Source organism: Drosophila serrata, unplaced genomic scaffold (genome assembly GCF_035046125.1).
Source record: "Drosophila serrata isolate PLE 108 unplaced genomic scaffold, ASM3504612v1 contig_275, whole genome shotgun sequence".
In the NCBI taxonomy this organism is placed as follows: Eukaryota; Metazoa; Arthropoda; class Insecta; order Diptera; family Drosophilidae; genus Drosophila; species Drosophila serrata.
Window position 1 is genome coordinate 4,007,379 of NW_028257173.1, and position 18,982 is coordinate 4,026,360.

Below are 18,982 nucleotides of genomic sequence, written 5' to 3' on the forward strand. Positions count from 1 at the left end.
TAGCGGAATTTTGGAAACGGTTACTAAGGGAGAAAAATATAACAAAATTAAAGAAATCACAGTTTATAGTAACAGTTTAGTTTGCTATAATTCTCAAGTGTTAATTTCGGTATCTGGTGGCAACCGCTTTGAAGTTAATAATGATAAAATTGCAGAAATTTAATATGTTAAAACGTTTTATAAATCGAAACCATGAAAATGGAATTCTCAAGAATAAAATATGATCGGCGATCTTAAAAGAGCAAGAAAGTAAAACCAAAGGATTGCGATTGAATGATAAAAAACCAGCTGTTTTTTTCCGCCCCCATAAAAGAAAGCCGTAAAAATTCCCAGTAAATATGGAACAATGGCTGAATCTATTAAATATTTACGATCTTAAATGGGAGAACAAAAAACACCTTGTCAGAGGTTCTGGGAATTTCTCCCTCCTTAACCTGATTTCTTTCCATAATAAGCCAGATTTTCGCTGAGTGCATGAACCTGTGCTAGCATTTGCAAATTGTGGCCATTAGTCAACGCGTTGATTTCTTCAGCCCGAAGCTAAAGCCTGATGATTGAAATGATTCTCCTCGCACGCTATTCACAAGAAGAAATCCACCAGAAGAAACGGTGAGAGAGAGTGAGGCAGCCAGAAGAAGTACAAAACCCAATCACAATTCGAAGCACAATCATAGGACTCGGACTGTCAATTACATTTCCTTATATTCCGTATGCAGAAAAGAAACGCAGAGCAAAAAAAAATCCCCAAGAAATTGCGATTTTAATGCGCTAAACGGCCCAAGTAAATGACCAATAATCATGGGAGCTGCCATCGCTCCGGCTGCCGGTTGGTTGGCTGTCGAGTCCAGAAGAAAAAAAAGAAACACCAACTTCAACTCCATCTCCATCTCCAGTGCCAGGCTCCAAGTGCAATTTATTTTTGCATTAAATTGCAATTTGTGCCGCCGAGACTCGCTGTGTTTTCTACCATTTATACAGATATTATCATGATTAATAATCCACAAACATGTCATATGCTCGTTTCGTGTGTGTTTGATTGGAGCGCATTAGGATCGCTGGCATTTAATGAGTCCAGGAGTCTGCAATTCTCTCAAGTCGAGTCTTCTTCAGTCTCACGGTAGCAATTATGTCGCTTAGTGAATCTTAAGACTGAGGAGATGATACTGATGATGATCATCATTTCTGTGTTGATCCGAGGATCATCCTGAATGGCGGCGCCCATCAAAAGATCAGCATTGCCGATTGCTGCACATTCCAAGGTAAAAAACTCTGTCGTATTGACACAAGCTTCCTTTTATATTATTATTTTTTGTTTAATGTCGTTATATTTCGATAGTCGCCCTTTTAAATGCTCGTTTCCTGTGCCGCCGCCTCAATTCTCTTTCTTGCTCCTCTTCAGGGACACGATCATCGATTGCCAGGCTCCATTGCCGGATCCCAGAGATCGTAGTTCCCAATCCCAATCCCATCGCAGGTCTCAGTTCCAGCTTGGCTGTCTGTCTCAAGGCAAATGGTACATGATTTCAAATTTCAAGTACCAGTTTACATAAAGATCGCACAGGCTAAAAAGCTAGCTGCACTGGGAAAAAACTGGGTTCTTTTTACGAAATATTAAGTGGGATATAGTGAAATAATATAAGCTTTTGTAGGAATAGGAATTTAGCTCGGAGCTTTGTAGATTAGGGAACAAGGAAAGTCTACTCATGAGCGCAATAAGGAAGACCAGAGGCTGAAGGGGCTCTAGATTTTCTTTGACATATTTGTACTATCAATTTATAATTAAATAATGGTACTATGTTACCCCTTTATTTTCCTTAGTGCAAGGTGAAACCAGTCCCTTCAGCTCCTTCTTCCTGTCCTGTACATCCTATCCTTTCCCTTCCATTTCTGTTGCCTTTTCCTGGGCCGCGCATTGGGTTGGGCGATCCAAGGGAATGCCTTGAAGCCTCACAACCATCTGTCACAAGGTCCCCCGGTTTCAGTCGTAGAGCCTCCATCTCCATCTCCGTCTCAGTCCCAAGTCCCAAGTCCCAAGTCTCCTGTCTCCGGTCTCCATCTCCTGCTCTCAGTTTGAATATAAGAATGCGCTAAACTTGATTCCTTCGAAGCGAGCGCCGAGTGCGCATGCGTGGGCTGGAATTACATGATCACGATCAGCGATAAAACTTGATGTTGTACATAGCAGGCGACATGGGAGCAAGAGCGGGATCAGAGTGCGGGATATATTCGGGATTCGGGGATATCCAGTATGCGAAGGAGCGCTGAGGATCGTTGCGGATTGCATCCGATTTGGATTGAATCGATCCATCGCCTCATACAAAATGTCGCAAAAGCTGAACAAATCTACAAAGAGAGCTCCAGAAGATCCCAGGGCCAGAGCCGAAAAACCCAGGTGGAACAACGGGACACCAACAAACGATGGCATGAATGCACTTGAAAAAAAGATTAGGGGAGTCTTGGAAGAATATTTTACTTGTAAAATTAAACAATTCTTATGCCAAAATCTTGTTAGAGGTATGACGAATGACAAACTGTGTCATGAGTAGCCCTAAAAAAAATATAAAGCTTGGTTTATATAATTCTGTTACTAAAACTAGTTGGTAATTCTATAAAAAATATATTAAAACTGTGTTACTGGTGTTACACGAGATCCTAAAGCTATAAAAATGAATACATTTCGGCAATGAAATGTACCAATATCTAAATTTTAACGATTTTAAATACAAGGTTTGAAACCAATTAAGAATTTGAACGAAAACTCTACCATAATGATCTTAAATCTTTAATAAGGATTAATATCACCAATTGAAGACACAAAAACACACAGTTTGGGTTAATTAAATTATAAGCTGTCCCACAAGTTTAATATTAAAGTTAAGAACCCTTTTTTTCTCTCTATGTAAGAATCCTCATGATTGTCTCTTGCGGCCTTTGTGCGATCGCCCCAAGTCGTGTCAAATTATTGATTGCTGTCTTTTAATTTGATTTTGATTTTTCCACCGACTCTTGTCATCTTTCCGATCGCAAACCATGGATCGATCGGCGGATCGGCGAGGTCCAAAAGACCGGCTGTAGAATTATTAATCTGCTGCTTTGATTTGAAGCGACACACCACGATCGTGACAAAGAAAAGTAAAAGTCATAACACACATCTAGGCCTGAGATAAGATCGCCAAGATCACCGGCTTAACACCGATCATCTGGTCTATTGTTTTCGAGTGACTTTTTTCTTTATATTTTTTCCACCGTCTAGTTTTATTGGAACTGAGTAATTATCAGGGGCGTACGTTTTCTCTACTTTACTTTATTTTTTCGTATTTTTGGGATTCCCTGGAACAGACGGCAGCTCATTAGCCGCAGGCGTTGCCGCTGATTGGACCAACTATTTAATCCCTGACAGAGATTAGGCCATGTTCAGTTCTGGATTTCTGGTGAAAAAAAGACAGGCGGTAGTCGGTCGATATTTCTGCGGTTGGCACGCACACTTAGGGTTTCTTTTCTATTTTTATTTCATTTCATTTGATTCCACTTTTGACGCAGATCTCTTATCGGCAGTTTTCGTGAGGAATTGACATATCTACTTGGTAATTTGATCTATTGAAAAGACCTCGCCGCCGCCTATATCTGTATATATGTTTGTTGTCTTTTGAAGGTTGCATTGCCTGCGACAACAAACAATGGCGGGGAAATCATAATTACAATGGATTAGGAAATATTAATACTTCCTTTCATCTTTTGCCGTAGGTCAAGACCCATCGAATTTGTTGTTTGCCACAGTACTTGAGATCTTTTTTTTTCGTGTGTTCGTTTCGTTCGATTTCGAATCGATTGTTGTCTATTTACATAGTTCTTGAGCCGAGCAAACAACAAATGAGTTGGCGCATGGCCAAAGATCCTCTGCAAATAAGTGTGGTTCTTTCTTACTTTTGGTTAATGGAATGGGTAACATCATATAGAGAAAAGGAAAATGAGCAGCAGAGAAAGTGGGATAAACTGGGATAATTATTTTTGAGAGGGTCTTTGGGTTTAGTTTCTTGGGTTTCTTGGGTTTGATTTCAAAGTCTAGAATATGGAAGGCTTTTGAAATTTTAAATGAATCTTTGGTGCTATAAAAGGTGTCTTTAAATACTTCTTTAAATGCAGCTGCTAGACCATAAGGTTTTCTTTGCGAAGAAAGTATTTTCCTTTTCTTTTTAATACAAAATATATTTTGGAAACGTATTTTCGTTTTAATAAGTTAGTTTTAAAAATTCATGGAAAATTATGATACCATTTTTTACTTCATAAAATACTATTTTATAAGCAAAAACCTTTTTTTTGTATAAAAAATCTACCAAAATCTAAGCGAACATTTTAGATGGTTTATATTTATTTCTTTATAAATCGTTTCGAAGACCTTTCTCATAGGAAATCATATTTTCTAAGCATAGTAAATTCACCTATCCTTGATATCGAATTTGGAATTGAGTTTTACTTTTAAAATTCTCTCAATTTTCTCTCCTTCTTCCTTGGCGCCAAAAACTACAAATTGAATAATTCACAAACTCCTTGAGAAAATTCCCGCAATGTTTGTCCAATTTCCAAATTGCTTTTTTCGGGCCATGTCCAAAGTGATTATGCATCACACTCGCCTTCGATTCCCACACACCCAACACACACACTCAGAACAACAGGGCGAATGTGAAATGTGTTTCTCCCCCGTAAACATTCCGCGAATGATTTGCATGCCTCACAGATCCGATCGGAACCGATCTCTGGTCTCCGGTGAACGCGGAGTCCAATCACAATCGAAGCCATCTGGTCGAGGCGTTCGTTCGTTCGTTCGTTTATTCGTGGGAATCAGTTCAATACAATTTGCATGCCCAGATACTCAAACTCAAACAACTCCAAACTCCAAAACCGAAACGAAACTCTGAGAGTGTGGTGTGGTATGGTGTGCGGTTCAAGTCCCGAGTTCTTTGGGGTCGAAAGGGGCTCCGTTTGTCAATTAATTGCAGCGCAAACGGACCAAAATCGTAATGCGGCAAATTGTTGCAATTTTCTCGCGGGCCCAGCAGAAGTAGTAAAAGACATAAGTACAACTGCCGAATTATTGAGTGACTGAATGAACGAATGAGTGGCTCGAATGAGTAAAGTGAGTGACGGCCGAACGAAGTCTTTTCGTCTTGCATCGCTGAATGAGGGGCATGGGGTTGGTACAGTGCAGATTTCCTATAGAGAATTCTATACCTCATACTAGGTTTATCAGAAAATAACTATAAAGCGAAAATTCGATATATACATCGATATTTTATCACTACGATAATAGTAGTGCGATAAATCGATATTTTCTTTTATATATCCCAACAATTTAATCAGGGAAAATAGAGTACAGAAATTTGGTAATAATAATCCCATGTTAAAATCTACATTTATCTATACTTAAAATTGCAACACTCCAAAATTTTCAATATTTTATTGACTGCTATAATTTTGTCGATTTATCGTATTGTAATTATTATTTCGATAAAAATAATTGCCTCTTGCCCCATAAAGTTATGTATTTTACTTAGGTTTTTGAGAAAACAAATAATTTAAATATTTTATGGTGTCTTAAATTATATTTAATATTTAATAAGTAACATAATATTCTAGATTTAAAATTCCATTGCTATATGCTCTACTGTATATATAGTAAGTCATGTGTCTGATGGTCCCGATACTGAACTCAAACCCCAATAAAACATCGTTTCGTGTTCGCGGTCACCGTGTGTCTTTTTTTTTTATTATTCTGCCAAATGGTCGACTTGGCCGTGTTGTTTCTGTATTTTTTTTTTTTTTGCTTTCCAAAGGCCTAAATGGCCAACAAATTGATGCGCGATGCGATTTAACGTTTCTTTGATTGAGCTAATGACAGGCAAGAGACTACGTGAGAAAGAAATGTATTTCAATTTCGCATTCGCATTGGGTCAAAAAGCGAATTGTAGCTAAAATTAGGGATACTCGAGAGCAAGGAAATGGAAATGGTTGGATGGACAAGGTTAGGGGAAAGCTAAAGCTACTAGGAAAAAATAAATATATCTACTATATATTTCTACAATTTAAATTGAAGGAGAATGTGGGGTGATTATAACCCGAAATATTAAAACCTAATAGTAGTGATTATGAAGGAAAATTAAAGAACAATATAAGTCCATTCTGGGCAAAATCTTATCAAAAGTTATCATATATATATTCTAAGAATTTATTGATTTTTAAACATTTCTTAAAGTATAATTTTAGCTTTAATCTTTCATTATGTTCATATGCCTCACTAAGCCGGATATGATATAATAAATGCCAGATTTTTTCCCCTTTTCCCTGACTCTTTCAACTTGAAATAAAACTCCTACTCCACTTTCCGTTTATTCCATTTTGTGGGCCAACAATTCATGGCCATAAACAAATCGTCGCCCCCTATGGTGACTCGTGATTGTTCTATTGGCAACTCATTTCCTGCTGCCTTTCAGGAGAGCGCCAAAAAGCATTCACTTTCAATTTCTCAAAGGCCCAGGATCCCAGCATCCTTGCGGAGGATATATAATACACAAATTAATATAAAGCGCTGTCTGGAGGCTCTGCAGTTGGAGTTGGAGTTGGAGGAGTTGAAGGAGGAGGCCTTTAATCATTTTTATCTGCGCTTCTTGGCCAAAGTAGAGCACACTCCGAATGGAGTCCGGGGAGCTGTAAAGCGTGGCAAATATACGCTTAATTGGCTGCAGTCTCAGTCGCAGATACAGGTCTCCGTCTCCAAGTTGCTGCTCCACCGGACCTGCAATAAAATGCAAATTAAACGAACCAAACACAAGAGAGAGAGAGATACTCCACGCCGACTGGAGGCACCATTTATTTACTTAGAACCTCCTGCTGTGCTTCCGAATTAAGTTTAAGCCCAGAGGCTAAAAATGCAAAATGAGTTTTACTAATTTCTTAACTTCGTAGGAGCCAAGGAGCCGCCGCTGATGGACAGTTTCTTTTACTTTTTTTTTGCTGCTTTTTTGCGAAACCTAAAGGGTTGCTCGGGACTTGGGACTAAAAACGGAATTTTAATTCCTTGCATAAATCGATTTTAAATGAGATTTCCAAAAGCGAAACCTTTATAATCAAAATGTTCACGGTCCATGCAAATTTCTTGGCCGAAAGTCGGTTGGTTTTTTTTCGGTAGCCTTGGCCAAGCTTTTGGATCCTCCCACCTGACTGCCGAAAACAACAACATAAAAATGGCCCGAAGGATGTTCTCTCATCCTTTATTATTTTTATTTTTATTTTTTTTTGTTACTGAATATGTGTTGTGTATATTCTGTGTTGAAAATGGGGCGTGATCCGTTTAGCAGCGGATTTTCGCCTTGAGAGTATATGCAAAGTGCGCCTTGCTGCCTGCCAGATGCTCCAAAAATGAGTTATGAGTCGGACTTGGCCTCCGTTCTTCTCCGATCTTCATTCTCCAGTCTCCTTTCTCCAACTCCAGCTCGTTTGCATATTTTAGGCCACCGTTTAATTAAAGGTTCCACAATTCTTCTTTTGTAAAAAAAAAAAGCATTTGAAACAGGGCACGAGCACGAGGGTCTCTCAAGAGTGTGCTCTCGCTCCTCCCCACATCTCAAGTTTTTTTTTTGGGCCTTTCAGCTTTCAGCCTCGCGTCTGTGGCAACTTGAGGATCTCTTTGGATTCTTGAGTCTTGAGCTGGAGTCTCGGCCCATTCCTTCGAGGCCACTCGAAACCATCAGCCCTCAAGTGTGGAGTGTGGTCAGCATTCGGCGGCTTTTTTTTGTAACCGCTTGAGGATTTTACACGCGGAGAAATAATCATTAAAGAAAACCCAATAAAATATATTGGAGAGAAATGCTAGAAAATGAGCTATAAATATATATTCAAAAAATAATTGAGGCAATAGAAAAATTTGTAATAAAACATATACATATTTCTTCAAATTCCACTAAGATTTCTCTCCAAAGTTTAAGTCTTTCACAAAAATAAAAGACTCTCAAAGTCTCTTTATAATCTCCTTAATTTAATATCTCTTCTTAACCATTTCAATATAAATAAGAATAAAAACTAACTTCAGACTGCTGATGTTTATATTCCCTTGCAGTTTCCAATTGAATTATAGGATCAAATCAAAATTTGATCATAACTCAGCTTAAAATATTCGAATTCTTTGAATGATTTTTTTTTACGAATTTTTATATGACAATTTTACTGACAAACCCAAATTTTAAGAACTCATAACTAAGCCAAAAAAGCATTAATTTCAAATCGGAAAGCAGTCATATGTTAGTTTTTATTAGGGAAATAAATCTGCTTACTCCATTAAAAATCTAAAAAATTACAATTTTTATCAGTTTTTCAAAGTTTTAACACCTTAAACAATTTTGCAAAATTTTGAAATTTTTTGTTTTCTTTGTGATATGGCTAGATCGATTCTTCTGTTGATGCTGATAAAGAATATATATGATTTATAGAATCGGAAATAATTTCTTCACTACTTGGCAAGCTTGTAACTGAAATTATAATACCCTGTCAGGATATAAATATCATTTCTATATAAATAATTTATATTAGTGCAAAGGCATTCTTCTTTCTTAGTTTCGTTGTGATTAAAAATATTAAAACTTTTAAAGAAAGTCAGAACATTATTTCAAGTGTGATAAGTTGTTCTTGGCCCTAGAAGCCATCGATGATCTGGCCTGTTATTTCAACGCGCTCGCACTTTGCTTATTTCATGTGATATTTCAAATCAATAATGTTCGAAATCCACTAAATAACTTCATTGTTGTGCGTAAGTTTTTCTTGGAAATTCGGTCGCTGCTGCCGTTGGATGTTGTCCCCACACTTTGGTTTTGGATTTTGGATGCTGCGGGTGTTCTGGGTGGCTTGGAAGATATATAACATACATATAGAGAAAATGAAAGAAAACACAATGAAGGCAAATCAAGAAGAAAGCGCATTCGAATCGATTCCGGATCGAAGATCGTCACAGCGGTGAGTCAAGTATCTAAGTATCTATCGGCTATCGGCTATTAGCGCTGCTGCCCGGTGTGCGTTTTATTGTCTCTCTCCTCCTTTTTTTGGCCATAACTTATGGCACCAGCGACACCTACCAACCGAACGAACCTGTTTATCACCGGCATTAGATCGGGCCAAAAACCCTGCTTGGCCATCAATTTCAGCTGCAGCAGCTGAAAAAAAAAATAAAAACCAGCAGAAGAGGGAAAGGGGATACTGCTGCGACGCCACCACAAAGATACACCTTTTATTCGAGGGGAAACGAGGGTTACCTCTTTTGTTCGCTGCTCTATAAATTCAAGTGGATATCAATAATAAATTTCACTAATTTCTGTCATTCCCCCTCGAGTTGTGTTTGGCTGTTACTTGTTGTTCTTGTTGTTGTTGTTGCCGCCTATATGTCTGTGTGTTAATGTCTTGCTTTTAACCACTTCATTGTTCGGGGCGTCAAAGGTTAAGAGTTTCTGTCTCTGCGCCTTTGCATGTTTGTTGTCTTCGACTTGGACTTGGAACGGGGGAGCTCAGCTGAATGTTGGTTGTCTGCAGCAGCAGCGCCGGCAGGCAGGCAACATGGCAACAAATACACTGGGGAAAATTATTGGGATTAAGTTTGGAATTTATGTAGATTTTTGGAGAGGCTTGGGATCATCTGATCAGTTTTTAAAATATTTTTAAAGCTTGTCAATTGAAGTAAACTTGAAAACTTGCAAAAATATCAAGATACTGTGGGATATATATCTTCTTTATCAGCAAAGGATACTGATAAATGAAGGGGCAACTAGCCCCTAAAACAGCTTTTACAGAATTACATTACAAGTTCTGTAAAATAAATATAACTATCAGAAACAAACTATCAGAATATCAAAAATAATAATTGATAATCAAATCCATAAAAAAATAAATAATTGACTGATCTTGATAGTTTGATACATATTTTAACTAGTTTCCAACTTAACTTCTTTTAAATTAGTTTTTTTTATTATTCTCATAACTATTCTCCTTAGTTTTTCCAAGTGCACATCAGTAACATCTCACCCTCACAAGCATCGTCGAATACTTTTGCGCTTTTGTAGTTATTTTTCTTGATTTTTATTGTCTGCCCTTGTGTTGTTTGTGCATTTTCCCCCCCTACTTTATAGTGTTGTTGGTGTTTTATCTATGTATTATTTTCATTTTCATACACATCATTTGATTCGATTTCATTTCTTGTGATGCTGCCTGCGTTTTCTTTCTTTCTTAGTTATTGTTGTTATTCTTAAAACGCCCTGAAAGGCGATTGTTACTGTTGAAACTTTCATTGAGTTTAGATTTCTGTAGTTATATTTGTTTTATTTATAAATTTTTGTTTGATTTGAGAGGGTTTTCTCACATTGTAGATGGATCGATGTATGGAATTTTGAAAGGTGGTTGATAGATTAAGATGAAATGGTAATGGTTTTGGGAATAAACAAAGCTATTATTGGTCAAGTGCATTTGTTGGTGTATTGTTGAATTGTTACACCAATTTTGATGGATTGGAAAAGGTGTGACAAGGGGTAATAAAGATATAACGTTGTAATTAATAAAGAATTTATGAAGTAGAGTGTATTTTTATAAATGAAGATTCTTTCAAGCTAAAACTTAATATTATAACTTCTCTTCCCTTAAGAGATCGTACAAATATTCAATCGATTTTAAATCCTAATTTTCCAACAAACCATAATTCCCTTATCAAATTTAGAATTCTTTCTCCTGAAATTTCTTCTGTATTTATTATTCATTCTTCACATTTTCACAGTAGCATCTCCATTACTCAAAATATACAGATTCCCCTATATTTTCGACTAATTCCAAACTCATTCCATGACCAATCTCGGATGCCTGTTTGTCTGCCAAGTTTTTTGGCTGCAATTACAAGAAAACAAAAACGTGAGACGAATTTCAATATCTTCCCATTGCTGCTGCGAAAAAAATGACCAAACGTTTTTTTTTGGCTTTTGGTTATTTGTTCATCTTTATGATCATGATCATCATCCCCCGTAAACAATGGATTATCTAACCACTTTACAAAATGTGCGTGAAAATAAAGAAGAGCAGAGACCGAGCAGAGAGCGAGACACTTGTGGAATCGCATGGATCCTCCTCCTCCTCCTCCTCCTCCTCCTCCACCATCTTTGTAGTATTTTCCACTGCGTCAGCATTTCTTACCATTGTTCCGGAAAAATAGAAAAGAAAATCGAGGGGGGATCACAATGGCAAACAATTAATGTAGCTTATTGTTATCGCTGTGCATTTACGTGAAAGTATTTTCCACACGGCACTCGACAGAAGTCAATTCGAATCGAATTGTTTTCCCAATAATAATAAAGGGATGCTGGAGAGATACTATATATATGAGGAGTATTCCATGGAATCGAATGAATAGCCCCGGAGCCTTGGATTTCTTTTTTATTTTTGGGGGCGACAACAAATTGTGGGAACCCAGAAGGGAAACGAAGTCAAAGTCTGAGATCGGGGCATTATAATGCCGTAATAAACTCCAAAAACTCAAGTGGAAAAATTGCGGCAAAAGTCTTAAGCGCAGCCACTAAAACGTTTAACTTTTGCTGCCCGTTTCTTTCTGGCCAAGACTAATGGCTTAGCCAATTTGTATATGGCCAAAACAGCAAAGAGTTCTCATTCTCTCTCTGCGTGGAGTGGGGAGATATTTCATCAAGGAATGTTTTTTTTTTTCGGTGCTGTTCTCGCATCGCCATAAAATGCCTCTTCTCTGGCAATTTTGGTAGCTATCCATCCCTGTGAAGCGTTTACGTGTTGGCATCTGGCCAGAGTTCAGAGAAAGAAAGAGGTTCCAGCATTCTTTCATTTTGGGCCAAATTACAATATTATTATTATTATTGCACCGTGTGCCTGTGCCTGTGTCTGAGAAATTTTTGATTGAAGTTTAAAAGACTTAAAAGCTCAGGCCAGGCCCTGGAAACACACTACCAACTACCAGTTTGTGCGATTTCAGTTGCCATTCGCTTTATTGCCGTGGCATTATCATCATCATCATCATCAGGATTGGTCCAGAGAAGAGTCTGTTCCAGACTTTCCTTCGCATCAGCCTGTGAATTTGAATACTTAATTTTGCCTTTATTGGTCGATGGCCAAGGAGCCGCTGCCAAGTTACCAAAAAGGTCGCAGTTCATAAGCGTGCAAGGCAATTGTTTTTGAAGGCATTTGTTTCTTATATTTGGTTATTTAATTGCGGAATTTATCATGGTAAATATTATTAAGGGGAAAATTAAATCAGAAAAGGGATTTCCTTGTTGAAAATAATTAAACAATAATGGGTTATTAGGTATATTTATTTATTTAAAGATTATTTCTTTTCACAGTTGGGCGGAAATTAACGAAATGCTGGAATATTACATAAAAAGAATTTTATTGGGACTATTAATAAGTTAAATTTAGTTTAAAACCAAATGACAAGTAGGTTGTAGGTGTATCTTTGTAAAAAAAACGTTTTAAATTTTTTAAACCCTTGTATGTTATTTATTTTAATGAAAACTCTGTGAAGGAATCATTTCCAATCCTATAAATCATATATATTCTTAATCAGCATCAACAGCCGAATCGATCTAGCCATATTTGGCAGAAAAAAATGAAAAAAATGTGAAGAAATTGAAAAATTTTTAATATTCTTAAAATTTAATATTGAGTAAACAGATTTATTAACCTTATAAAAACTAACATAGGAGATCTTTCCGAATTAAAATTAATGCGTTTTTGGCTTAGTTATGAGTTTTTAAAACTTTGATTTGCCAAAAAAAAAATGTCATATGAAATTAATATTCTAAATTAGTTTTGGTCAAATTTCGAGTCGATTTTATAATTCTATTGCAAACGGCGGGGGTACCTAACCTTCTTTTTTGCAAAGTATATTTATCTTTATGCGAATTTCCACAGGAAATAGCAGGTTTTGATATTTACTTAACTAAAGAAAAATAATCTTTCATTAGGGTTCCTATCAATATATATCTCTCTTTTTTTTGGGCGGTTTTTCCTCATGCCGAGCTCACTTTCCTGATTTATGTTTACCACCCGAGCCGAGTCTATATATCACACCATCGGAAGGTGACCATAATCCCGTAACCAGTAACCCGTAACCCGTAACCCGTAACCCGTATCCCCTCACATTGTGCGGCGATCTATCTTCCATCCATCAGCCGGTGAAATATTGCTGCTGCCTTGCCGCCTTGATATCGGAGCTTGGACATAGGAGAGCTCCCCCGCCGTCACCGCCACCTGGCACGATATAAATTCCCTGACCAAAAAACCCGATGATATTATCGTAGGCCCCACACAATGGCGAATATATAGGAGGAAAAAAATCAACTAAAAAACACTCACAAAAAACGAGCAGAATGCCGATAGAGAAATTTATAGCCGACCATAGTGTGGATATTGGGATATATGGATATGGTGGACCCTTGGAACTGATACGCTGGCAGCTATTATCCATAATCTCAGCCGCGTTTTCGGGTTTTCCTCTACAGTATTATATATTCCTTTTTTTTGTGACTTTGATGGCCAATTAAAATGGGTTATTAGCAAGAAGTGCGATATGAGAAGAAGCCCCTGATTGTGTGGCGTTTGTTGGAAATCTGTTTCAAACTATTATTTTCTTTCTGTTCAATCATATAAAATAGTATAGAAAATATACAACAAAAACCTAGAAAAGCTGTGTAGAATATCACCCGAGTTTTACCGTTGCCTTTATGATCATATCGAGGCCCCATCCTAAAAACATTCAAAGTGTGTGTGTCTGGGCCCCGGTTATAAAACCCATAAAAGACCACGACGATCCGATCTTCACAAGTGTATGCGATATTGAAGGAGCTATAAAGTAGTTAAGTGCCCCAAAGGCACTGCTCTCTCTCTCTTTCTCTCCCTCGCATCGAATATAATTTGTTATGGTAGCCAAAACGATCCAAATGGCAGTTGCGTGATGCCACCAACAAATAATAAAAAAAAAAAGAGAAGAAAATCCCATCCCATTCCAATACCAATCCCAAATCCCACAGAGAATCATCGCAGCTTACAAAAATGCCGTCCATCAGCAGCGGCGGCAGTCGGCAGTCGGATCATCAGTTAAATGAAATGATTGAAGCCGAATTGAAGTCTTTAGTCAACGCAACACGCAAACCAACAATTGGCCAGGAGACTCCTTCTCCTCCTTGAATTTTGGCTCCGGAGGAGCCTTCTCCTCTAGATGGAGGAGAACTCCAGTCCAGTGGTGGCCAGGGGACGGACTCTGATAAGCTGTCAATAGTTTTGGTTCTCGGCTATGCTTCATTAATCACAACATGATGTTTAAGAAATTTCCAAGGAAGCAAAAAGCCGCAAGGATTTTGCTTTGATATTTAAGTTCGGAGAGTGTTTTCGACAAGCTATTAATAAGGATTAACTTTTTACAACACTAAAGTTATAATGTACAGGATAAATATTTGTTAAAAAAAGATGGTTTCTTTGGTATTATAAGATCATTTAAATTAGGATCAATATATAAGCTAACTAAAGCCCGAGTAATTTTGGAAAAATATGGTAATTTAATCTAAATAAATTCTGTTGAATTCTATATAGACAATTTTAATGGTTAAATATAAATAGTTATTTAGAAAATTTCATGGTAACAAAATGATCTATTATATAAACTATATTTATTAGGGATTCAACAATCTAATTACATCTTTAACATTTAAAAAATGATCAATTACACAGTTTCTATTGCTACTTAAAATAGTTAAACTTTTATAGTTTTTCTGTATATTATTAATATTTCTATATAATTTTATATATACCATATGCACCTCAGAAACTTAACATATGAAATTGACTTTCTTATTGAAAGTCTAATCTGGCTAATATAAAATCTCTTTATAAAGCTACAAATTTATTAAAGTAACATATACTTTTATTTGAAGATATCCAAAATATTTCCCCGATTTCACAAGGTATCCTTCTAGTTCATCACATATTAGTCAAAACCTCCACCTTTGTGAGAGTTACTTTTTCTGTTCGAAAAATTGCGCATACGCCGCGTTGACCTCGCACATGCTGCCGCTGCCAAGTCAGCTCATAATAATGCAATATCACTAATTTATGAAGCTCTCTTTCTGGCCAACAACTGCAACTCCTTCAGCTCCCTTGCTGTGTGGCTCCAAATAAAAATGATGAAAAAAAAGAAGAAAAGCTCATCATGGGCAGCGGCAGCTGGATTTGGGCTTTGGATGGGGATGGATTTGGGGATCCGCTCCGATCTCCTTTGCCGCTCTCAGGAATGTGCAACGTCATTATTTTTATGATTGTTCAGGTATTCAAAAATGCTCTCCGGTTGGTTGGTTGCTTGGTTCGATCGGATCCAATACCGACCCGATCCAAAACCGATCGCCGTTGTTCATGTACAATATTTTCTTTAGTCAATCGAAGTTGTCGATGTGACTTTTATGTGCCACTCAAGTGTTTCTTTTCCTCGTGTGTTTTCTCGCTGTTGTTGTCTATCAGCGGTGCGGGTGTTAAAGACCACTGAAGACAATTGTTATTTTTAATATCATTGTTGGAGAGCGCAGAGTTATTCACTGTAAAATCTCCACATCGATCCGAACCGATCCGATCCCAGCCCAGAGCACTCAGTCAAAGTTCGGACTCTGTTATTGTAAGCCATGTCTAGTGATATGATTTCGCATTGTGTATTGTGTAGTATCTCTTTTCGGACCAACTTTGCGTTTCGATTGTCGGGGCTTTTCAGAAGAAGAAGGTTGAATTTCGAATGGTGATGCCGCCGCCTCCAACGTTGTCATGTTCAAATTTTGTTGCGACTTGAGTTTTGGGGTTTGGAGCACTTATTTTTCATGAGAGAAAATTATTTATTTGCCGGCTGCTATGAGTAATAGGTGAAACATTTGGAGTGGGAACTATGCAGGAAGTAATTAGGAAAATATTTGGTAAACATAAGTATCAAATGTGAATATCTAAATTAAAGAAACATTAAACATCTATAAATGAGATGGCATTTTTCGGTATATTAATGTTATGCGTTGCTATTGTTATGGAAATTTGCTTTCATGTTAAAATTTGTTGATTTTAAGCTTATTATGTACTTAAACTTAATGTACTTTTTAAATTATTTCTTGGTTTTAAATGTTTTCAACGTTTAAGCAATAAATTCTCCAAAATTCTTTAATGAATTTTTAATTTAAATCCGAAAAAGGCGTTGTTTTTGTTTCGAAAAATAATTTGGCATAAGTTAGTTTATAGGAATTCTTTCAAATGAATTCCATTTAGTTAAATACATATAGTAAAATACATATACTTTTCCCTTTAAATTACCCTACAAATACATACAAGTAATATATCAAATCAGAACCCTTGCTAAATAAATATGCAAATACAAGACTTCTCCTAAAGTTTAGTTTAAGTTTTAGTTACCACCTGCTAGCAATGTCTATAAACCACCATAATGCTCCATCAAATCAATTTTAAAGACCCAGACCCATTGACCAAATCGTCACCTCGTTTTCATTGTCATTGTTTGCCAAACCCAAACTCTTCCTTGTCCGATCAGAACTGATCACTCATTCTGTCTCTCTCTTAGCCAAGATAGACTCATTGTCTGGCCGAAAATAAACACTGGCTTTTATGATTTCCCCGATCAATACTCGAGCTTATCAGTTGTTGAAACAAAACACGAGATCTGCTATGCTAATATCCAAAAGCATTCATTCAATTCCGTTGAATTTATTTCATGGGAGACACGGACCACCCAGCGAATTGATTCAAGCAGAAGAAGGTAAAAAGCAATTTGCATTTGCATCATCAAACATAACAGATCAGATGATTCCAATTCCGAAATCCAGTTTCGAGACGAATCCGAATCCAAATCCATTGTCGCAGTCGAATGTCTAATTAATTGTCTGTTGATTTAGTTGGCCATTAAAACGCGATGCTAAAACGCCTCCGACTTTAGAGGCGACTGGTTGTGGCTTGTTGTATGTCTCTCTGTTGTTTGTTTTAACGAGTCTGCGTGTGTATTTATACGCATTAAATTGCTAAAGTTCAGTTCGGCAATCAAAAAAACAACAAAAAAAAAAAGAGAAGAAAAAGATATAGACATTCCCCTCTGGACTTTGGAAACTGATAAACTGAAGTCATTGCAGGCGCAACAACATCACCATCAACAACGGCAATGAAACTGCCCACACAGAGAGCAGCCAGCCAGCCAGCAGACCACAAAGTGGTGATCATCATCCGACGATGGTTGATGCTGGTACCTGGTTATAGTGGTGTCCCTCCTTATCCCTCCTTATCCCCCCAAGTCATCCATCCGCTGCCACAATTATCAAGTGTGAAAACCAGCGAATAACAAATTAAGCGAGTGATACGAGTGTCCACAGTCGCCCCAAAAAGGAACGAGAATCGAACTCGGCTCGAACTTGACACTGACCGTCGTGTATTGAATGTATATGGACAAGATTGTCCCAAACCCCAAAAGGCACTTGAAAAAAAATTATATATATTCACTTAATTAAATACAAATTAAAATGAATTATGAACTTCATTATGAAATCAATAGAAACCTTTAAGGAAATCTATGATCACTTTTGTTCCCTTACAGGGTATGATAATTTGTGAAGGAGTCACTTCCGAACTCATAAATCAATTATATTGTTGATCAGCATTAAAAGCTAAATCGATCTAGATATGTCCAACTAAAATTAAATTTTTTTCAAATTTTTTAAAATTTGATAAGGGGTTAAAATTTTCTAAAATCGGCCAAAAATTTTCATTTCAAATGAAGTGTGTAGTTTTATTAACCTGTTAAAAAATAACATATGAACGCTTTCCGCATTGACTTTAGTTAGTGGCTTAGTTATGAGTTTCTTATATTTTGATTTGTTGTAAAATTTTCATATAAAAATATAGTTAATATCCATTAAAAAAATGGTATTATAATTTCAGCCAGAAGCTTCAAACTATGTGAAGGAGTCATTTCCGATCCTATAAATTATATATATTCTTGATCAGCATCAACAGCCAAATCGATCTAGATATGTCTGGCTAAAATTGAATTTTTTCCAAATTTTGAATATTTTATAAAATTTAAAATTTGCAAAAATTGAATAAAATCCACTTTTTTTTAAATTGTTTGTTGAGTAAGCAGATTTGTTACCCTAATAAAAACTAGAATAATACTGTTATTCAAATTGAAATTTATGCATTTTTGGCTTAGTTATGAGAGTTTTAGTCTTGTCATATTAAAATATTGATTTAAAGAATATTTTTATTAGAAATATATGTATTTCCGATTCGACCCTATAATTCAATTGCAAACTGAAAGGGTATATAAGCTTCTGCTTCCCGAAGTTAGTTTCCTGTCTTGTTTATATATAGAATACCCAAAACACAGATTTCCAATAATCAGTTCTTACTTTCCTTACTATTATTTGCTAAAACAACAATGACATAAATGTATTTAATAAATATTTAATAAATACAATAAATAAATTTAGTTTTAAAATTCCTTAAAAAGGAGTTTAAAAAATATTCACCCAATTAAAACCCAATATTTCTCTGACTGTAATCCAGATGCAGTTGCAGACTCAGGGACATAGAGACTCAGTCAGAAACAGAGACGGGACAGAGGAAAATACAGACAGGGATCCGGAGACAGGCACTACTCCGATATCAGTTTTATGGGTGGCCCACATGTCGAGGGCCATAAAGTAGAAAATTATCACCTTTTAAATTGAAGAATCCAAACAAATTGAAACGGATATCGTGTTTAAGTGCTATCGACATCACTTCTATTAGCCCTGCCCTGCCTCTGGGCCAGTGGAGAGGAGAGTGTGTGTTGTCTCCAGAAGACCATTGGGTTACATGACTCCTCATCCACGTCCGCATCCTTCTTAATCTCCTGCTGACCAGAGACAACCCT

The 18,982-nt window shown here is 36.7% G+C and overlaps 1 long non-coding RNA gene across 2 annotated transcripts in view; it reads left to right on the forward strand.

Annotated features, from left to right (window-relative positions):
- The window catches only part of LOC147643420 (uncharacterized), a 123,184-nt gene that overhangs the window by 44,690 nt on the left and 59,512 nt on the right, over positions 1-18,982 (forward strand). The window lies entirely within an intron of this gene.